Source organism: Microtus ochrogaster, linkage group LG5, assembly GCF_000317375.1.
Source record: "Microtus ochrogaster isolate Prairie Vole_2 linkage group LG5, MicOch1.0, whole genome shotgun sequence".
Lineage (NCBI taxonomy): Eukaryota > Metazoa > Chordata > Mammalia > Rodentia > Cricetidae > Microtus > Microtus ochrogaster.
The window spans coordinates 64,776,982-64,784,555 of record NC_022031.1 but is presented as its reverse complement, the minus strand read 5'-3'; positions in this window follow the sequence as shown (position 1 = coordinate 64,784,555).

The following is a 7,574-nucleotide window of genomic DNA, read 5'->3' as shown; positions in this document are numbered from 1 at the left end:
ACCAGGCTGGTCTCGAACTCACAGAGATCCGCCTGCCTCTGCCTCCCGAGTGCTGGGATTAAAGGCGTGCGCCATCATCACCCGGCTCTTATTGCATTTGTTCTTGAACCACAGACTTATTGTTTCCATTTGCCATGCCTTAGTTAAAGACCTCTCTGCTTCTTCTATAAATACCACAACAAAAACTATAGTCTAGATGCTTCCCCTTCTTGGACTTGAACAAAATGTCCTCCGTGACCTTCTTACTCTAGGAACAGAGATCTTTAAACCAAGAATTAGACATAGTTTAAGTTACTTCGCTATGCATAATTTTTTTTAAAAAAAATCTGTCACATTCTTATACCAGGAATTCTTTTCTTGATATTGTAATTATATTCAACTTGTTCAGGTAAATACTTTATATATATATCATGGTGGAGAATATATTTGACATTAATTGGTTAGGGATTCCTTAAAGTTTAATAAAGATATGAATGTCAAATAGCTAGGCAAGTTTGGGTTTAGGTGAGACTTCTGGACAGAGATCTCTAAGAAAAAGGAAGGTGTTTCTAGATTCACATAAATGAAGTAGCACATGCAGGAGGAGATGTAAAAGCCACAAGCTATGTGACAATACATAGATTAGTAGAAGTGGGTTAATTTAAGTTATAATAGCTAGTTAGAAGCAAGCCTAAGCTAAGGCCAAGCTTTTTAAAATTAAAATAGAAAGAAAATAATAAATAAAAGAATATTTGTAAATAATATTACTCCTGTCACTACTTAGCTATCAGAATAAGACAAAATCGTAGTTCTAGGGAGAGCATTTAAAGCAGTAAATTTAATGGTAGATCTGGAGAGATGACTCAGCAGGCATGCACTGTTTGCTGCTCACAAGAACCTTAGTTCAAAGATAGTAGCCATATAAAAATTCATTCATGGCTACATACCGGCAAACCCAGTGTTGTGGAAGATGGAACAGAGATGAGAGAATGGTGAGGTTTGCTGGTTACAGACCACAAACCTAGCTCTCGCTTCAGTGAGAGACACTTTCTCAAGGAAATAAATCAGAGTGACAGAGTCAGGCACCTGAAATCCTCCTCTGGCCTCCACCTGCACAAGCAGAGATACACTCACCCATGTGACACTCGATCATGAACACCCACCTGTATGCATACACACAAAAATACTGACTGAAAAGAAAGAATAAAGATGCCTCTGTTCTAAGATGACATCATTGTCTACGTAGAAAATCAGTAACAAGATAGAGTAACATTCAATAAAATCACTAAACACATCCTGAGATTTCTCATTGCTTCATTTTCTCATTGTGTTCATCATGTCTGTAAATAGCCTTTTCTTCCATGTTAAAGCTCTCTTCAGAATTCCTCTACTGGCCCCAACATCATGATTTCATAACATTTATTACAGTGTTCTAAAAACTGTGGTTTAAATTTCAGCTCACAAATTATGTCATCATTATTTATGCAATGCTTTAAGATTTTTCAAAATTTGTATGAGTATTTTGCCTGCATGTATGTATATACACCATGTGTATTTGTGTATCATGTGTGTATAAACATCATGTGCATGTGTGCATCCAGTACTGACAAAGACCAGAAGTGGGCATAGGAATCTTTGGAGATAAAATAGCAAATTGCTGTGAGACACTGTGTAGGTGCTAGGAATTGAGACAGGGTCTTCTGCAAGAAAATAAATGTTCTTAACTGCAGAATCATGCAATAGTTTAAACCATATTATTGAATATATATATATAAACATGTGTATGTATGTGTGCACATGCATATATAGAATCAATTATCAAGGCTTCATTATTCAATGAAAAGATTGAAAAGTCATCTGCTGTAGAAAGTCTTAAAGCCAGTGGTTACCCACCCCCTGGGGTGTGGTCTCTTATACTATATAAGCCTATGTAGCGCATCCGTCCACTCTCTTTTTACACCTGCAGGATGCGGTTTAATCTAAAACAACAATTAAATCATATCCTTCACTGAATTTCTACCATTAGAACTAGTGCTGCACCAGATAATATATCCATATTGAATCTTCTTTTAAATTTTCATCTCTATTTTACTGGAGCAATTTAAATATGAAAAGGTTGCTAAAATTACATTTCTAGCTAGAGATATCAGATTGTAAAAGTTAGATAATCCACTGATTCCACAGGCTTTGAAAGAACAGAAATTGCCATAGTGTGGTTAATTTTTATATTGCATGCATGAAAAAGAGTTTATTACTGAGAAAAATTGAAGTTGAATATAATATCTGAAGTATTTGTCTTTAGGCTCCCTGGTTTAAAAAAAAAGATAAAATTCTGTTATAGAAGAAAAATACTTAACTTTCTTTTTGATAGAATCAGCACTAAGAATTAATTCTATTCAAAATTTATTATCAGAATACCTGATCTGAAACATAATTTTCACACTTTTTTAAAGTAACATTTAGTAAGATCTTAGAAAATATAGTGATGGAGTGTAGAAGTGCACATTCTTGGGAAAATGTACTTTTTAGAACATAAGTATCCCATCTGTTTAGTACATGTGTTCTTCAAAACATACACAGTATCCATATTAGGGTAGTAGCTTATATTTTCTGGGTAAATGAATAAATGAGGCAGGTTAAGTTGAGAGTCCTCTTCAGGTCTGAGAGTCTTGAACCCCTTTTTGGACTCACTTTGCAAAAGAACTCTCAATCTGGGGTTTCCCAATTCCACTGTAATTTAGGTAAATCACATATGGTAAAATAAATGGGTAACCATCGTAAAGTGTACAGCAGTATACAGCTCATTTAGTACTGTATAGAGTATGAAATACTACCAGTATTAGTGCATTCCCGTATATTGTGCAATCATCATCACACTGACCTTTCACAGTACTTCCAGCACACCTTAAGGGAGCCTAAAACTACTTCCGTCTGTCAATTTTCATTCTCCCTACTTCCAACCTTTGAGAATCATCTATCTATCTCTATCTCTGAGCTTTTAACTGCTCTGGAAGTTTCCTGTTATCGGAGCCATAGACTCCCTGCATTGTCTATCTCTGGAATTCTGAAACAGAAAAGACTAAAGAACTAAAACCTATTTCTTTCTACTTTTATCTATAAAAAGATGTGGTTTGTTCTAGCTTGTTCATTAAATGCTTAGTATGGAATATCTGCTACAGTTTAGATGTGAGGGAAAAGTCTGTGGTATGTTGAAGAGATGCATACGAGGGAGAAAATAGAAGGATTGAATATTTATTTTACAAGTTATCTGGAACTATGTTTGCAAAGTATCCATTTATAATCATTTTGTAGAACAGATTTTCAAATATATTGAATAAGTGCATACGAAATAACCATCATTTTAACTGTTAAAGTGAGCACTTCAAGCTTATTTATTTTGATGCTACATTTGGCAGTAATCTTACAACAAAGTCCAGGTCTGTTTTTACATACTACATTGCTTAATGATGATTCTTCAATTTATTTATCTACATACAAACAAACAAAGATTACTGAGTTGTAGAAAACTGAAAGGGACCCTGCAAGTGGCCAGGAAGAGAAGCCAACGGCAAAGCGGTCCGAATGAAAACTCAGTTCATGTTGACATCGTCAAGCTGGATCTGACTAGGGGAGTCTGGTACCAGGCAGTTTATCATCCGTGTATTTAAAACACATCGCAATTTGGGAAAAAGTTTCCAAGCAATGATTACTCCCATTCCAGGTCTCTAGGCTACAATGATCACAATTTCAGGTACACAACAAAACTTAAAGTGTGACTACTTAGAAACTTCTTTACAAAGTGCATGTGTCCCTGAGGGCTGGTTCTATAAGTCAAAGGCCTAGAATCTAGTGTTGTCTCTGACCAACAGCAAACAGGTCATCAGACCAAAAGCCACATAGGACATCTCCCCTAAGGATAGATTTTATTAACTGTGAGCTAAAGATAAAGGTCTAGGGGGAGAGAGTATGGGATAAACATTCTGCTGAATTTGGATAAGGTCTGCCTCTATAGAAAAAGGTGGTTGAGGTTTGCCTCCACAGACACCAAAAAGTCACCAGGCCATTAACATCATCCATTCCTATCCTTCCCGATGGAAAATGGGAAATTTCTCCTTTGAGGAGAGGCCTCTGCATGTTTAGCATTGTTGTTCCCTGGAGCTCTGTGGGCACAAGGACCTTTATCGCTCTCACAGAAAGGGAATGTTCTTCTGTGTGCTCTGTTTGAGTCCCTGTCTTGGTTTCCCTTGGTGATGAAATGTAGCTTATATATACTAGAAGAATTCCATTTCTTCTGAAGCTGGACATTGTCCGTGTTTTTTCCAAGCACTAAAAAGCAAAATCAAACAGCAATTGATAAATACGAATGTGGGGTGTTGCTTTGATGTACACTATCGCGTTGGTTTTTGGGAAGACTGAAAGAGCATGCGGGACATTGTGCTGGAAATGTCATTGAGTACATTGAATTTAATAGGACTATCCTGCGGGCTCTTTGAAGACAAGAATGCTGGGAAACAAATGTTTATTATGAATGCTGATTTATGAGGTTTCAGAAAGAACAGCCTCAAAGACTCTATCACAGGTGTTTGTTGTTATTTTTAATTAAAAATTTGTAGTTTCCGGTCTGCTGGGGCTGAAAACATCAACATCACTGAAGTGAAACATTTACTTCACTGGGACTGAAACATTAGTGTGTTTATCAAGAAACTGGTACCAAAAAGATGTAATCTCCTTCAAGTATTTCTTCAGGACTATCACACAAAGAGTTCTGGTCTGATGTGGGATTCTCCTTTGTATGCTATGAATATGTTTTATTACCGTTGGTTTTTAAAGAACCTGTTTAGGCCAATAGCTTAGTAGAATAAAACTAGGCAGAAAATCAGAACAGAGATATAGAGAGGAAGATGATAAAATCCCAGCATTGAGAACTTCATATTGCTTCAAATTATTTCTTGCTATATCTTTCATAAAATAAACATCTCAAAAATCAAGAACAAATAATACTTGACAATCTCAATGTTAGCATTATTTTTTAAGTTGATATTTATTATGTGTGTTTACATTCACACATTCATGCATGCACACATGCACACACACTGGGATGCATATGTACACAAACACTCATGCACACACACTTGTATATACATGTACACACACATACCCACACAACTATCCATGTGTGGAATCAGAAGACCACTTTTCATTGTCTCTCCTTCCATGAACTCTGGGGATAAAACTCAGGTAATCAAGTTTTCATTGTAAGAATGTTCACCCAATGAACCTTTTAGATTCTACATATGGACTTGCTTCAGAGAAAAAAAATAACCTAAAAGAAGAAAAATCTCAGCTGATTCCATTGAAATTTGACCCACAGTGCTCTCTTCCTATCTTAACACACACAAGCACACACATACACACAAACACACACACACACACATGCAGAAACATAAAGGTCCTAACATTGCTTACTCAAAATCAAGTGGAAACTTTGATACTATTTTTTTTCTTATAACAACCTGAGTAAAGTCTATAGCTCTTCCCTTTCCCCCAAGAATCTTTGCATTTATTGTAATCTTCAGCCCTTTATTTATTTGCAAAATTCATTGGGCCAAAGAAATCTGGTGTGGCAGCTGATTGCTTTCTGAGCAAACGTGATGTAGGTCATATATGCCTCCTCAGGTCCTCTGTGCTCTAGTCTTATATTAACCATCTGGGATATAAAGAAAATGTGTCAACACAGACTTTATTTTTAATTAAAAGCATCCCAAAGTAGGCCACTTATGAATTCCCCTTTACTGATAAATGATCCAATCACAATCTCCCAAGCATTTCTCCTTCCTTCCATCTCTACATATAATTTAAAATCTGAATTTTAAAACACATAAAATTTGCTTAATATTATTACTAATCTTAACCAATATGAAAAATTCTGCTGTTTAAATTGTCCCTTTTCTCTTAGTAATAATAAAAGCGTTTGATTTCTACTTCTACTTCCATTTGACTTGAAGGAACAAAGCCCACTGAACTGTGTTCTGTACACATTTTGCTTAACACAAGAGAGGATAAGAAGCAGTTAAAGCTCTTATATTTTAAATCATGTTTTACCCTTAAAATGGCTAACCATAGTAAGTAAATTTATTTATTTGAGCTAAGATGTAATGAGAAACAATAAACAATATACTTGTTTTTAAAGAACACTACCTAATTCTCATTCAGTTCCGACTCAGTCTAAGATGCGGCCAAATGTCACTCTATGAAATTTTCAACATCATTGAACCACACAGTTTCTGTCCTTCTTCTCTCTCTCTCTCTCTCTCTCTCTCTCTCTCTCTCTCTCTCTCTCTCTCTCTCTCTCCTTCTTTCTTTTTTTCTCTGGCCTTCTGTTGGTTGCAGTGTTGAGTCCCATAAATGTCATCTTCATCATCTCTGTTAGTATCCCACCTATCATGCCTGAATAACCAATCATAATTCATTAAACATGTACTTATATGTAACCTATATATCCAGATAATCTATAATAAATCCTTGTTCATTATCTGCTTCTTCTTGAGAATGTTATTTATGTGAATGTTTATTGGAAATGACTATTTGGAATTGGATAATCAATCAGTTTGCTTTACCCTGGGGAAAGTGTTAAGGTTAGATTTATTGGGAATTTCAGATGCATTTCCCTGATTATTAGTGCTGTTGAGCATCCTTCTATACAGCTGTTATTCTTGAGTATTGTCTTCTTTGTAGAAATGCCCATTCAAACCTTTAGAGCACTTCATAAGTTGCTTTGCGTTGGACTGTAGAAGTTCCTTGCAGATTAACCCTGCCCTTAGAACATCATTTGAAATGTTTCTTTTTCTATTCAGCTAACTACTTATTATTGGTTATGCATTCTCAGTCATAATTGAGGCTTGTCCCACTCGCTCCTATAACTTTTTTAAACCTGTTTCTCTTCATCTACATTTTGCCTCAGGGATTTTTATCTTTCCTTCATTCTGTATGCTCTACCTTCCTGCTTCCTCTGTGTCTGGCTGGTAGTTGCCTGCATGACCTCTGGCATCTCCCTCTCTTTCTCCCTTGTTCTCTTCTCTCTCCAGTCTAGATTTCTCCTCCTACTTATTCTCTCTGCCTGAAAGTCCCACCTATCGTTATATTGATTAGCTATTGGCTGTTCAGATTTTTATTAGTTCAATCAGGTGCCCTAGGCAGGCAAGGCAACACATGTCGTCGTTAGAGAAATGCAGCGTATCCGAATATAACCATCTTTATATAGTCAATTATTGTTTCATAACATACAAGCATGTAATTCTAAAATGTCATAAAATTTACTCTAATCCCAATATTTCATGTCTATTCTGAATAGCAAAGTGTTTTTAAAACAATAAATAAAATTGCATTCTCTTTTTTCTCTACTTTTTTCTATTTTCTATCTTTGTTTTTTCTCTATTAATGTATTTTCTATTAATGAATATATCCTGATCTGATTATATATAGAGTTTCTACTCTAAGATCTACTCCCAGTTCATCTTCCTTGTATGGGAGCCCACCAGAGAAGATCACTCAGAAACAGATTATAGCCTATTTATTCAGGCCAGCTGAGGCTACAC